Below are 285 nucleotides of genomic sequence, written 5' to 3' on the forward strand. Positions count from 1 at the left end.
AGGACACCCCTGACCATCCCGGGACACCCCCGACCGTCCCAGGACACCCCCGACCGTCCCAGGACACTCCTGACCATCCCGGGACACCCCTGACCATCCCAGGACACCCCTGACCATCCCGGGACACTCCTGACCGTCCCGGGACACCCCTGACCATCCCGGGACACCCCTGACCATCCCAGGACACTCCTGACCGTCCCGGGACACCCCTGACCATCCCGGGACACTGCCTGGCCCAGGACACCCCTGACCGTCCCGGGACACCCCTGACCGTCCCGGGACACC

General features: G+C 70.2%; 1 protein-coding gene across 1 annotated transcript in view; it reads right to left on the minus strand.

Moving 5' to 3' along the window:
* LOC121660651 (V-type proton ATPase subunit B, kidney isoform-like) overlaps positions 1 to 285 on the minus strand; it is a gene marked incomplete at its 3' end in the record, with an annotated part of 11,814 nt that overhangs the window by 7,515 nt on the left and 4,014 nt on the right. The gene's annotated exons all lie outside the window — the stretch shown is intronic.

Source organism: Corvus kubaryi, unplaced genomic scaffold (genome assembly GCF_017639235.1).
Source record: "Corvus kubaryi isolate FWS band 111438036 unplaced genomic scaffold, C.kubaryi_AGA036_p1.0 36750, whole genome shotgun sequence".
NCBI lineage: Eukaryota > Metazoa > Chordata > Aves > Passeriformes > Corvidae > Corvus > Corvus kubaryi.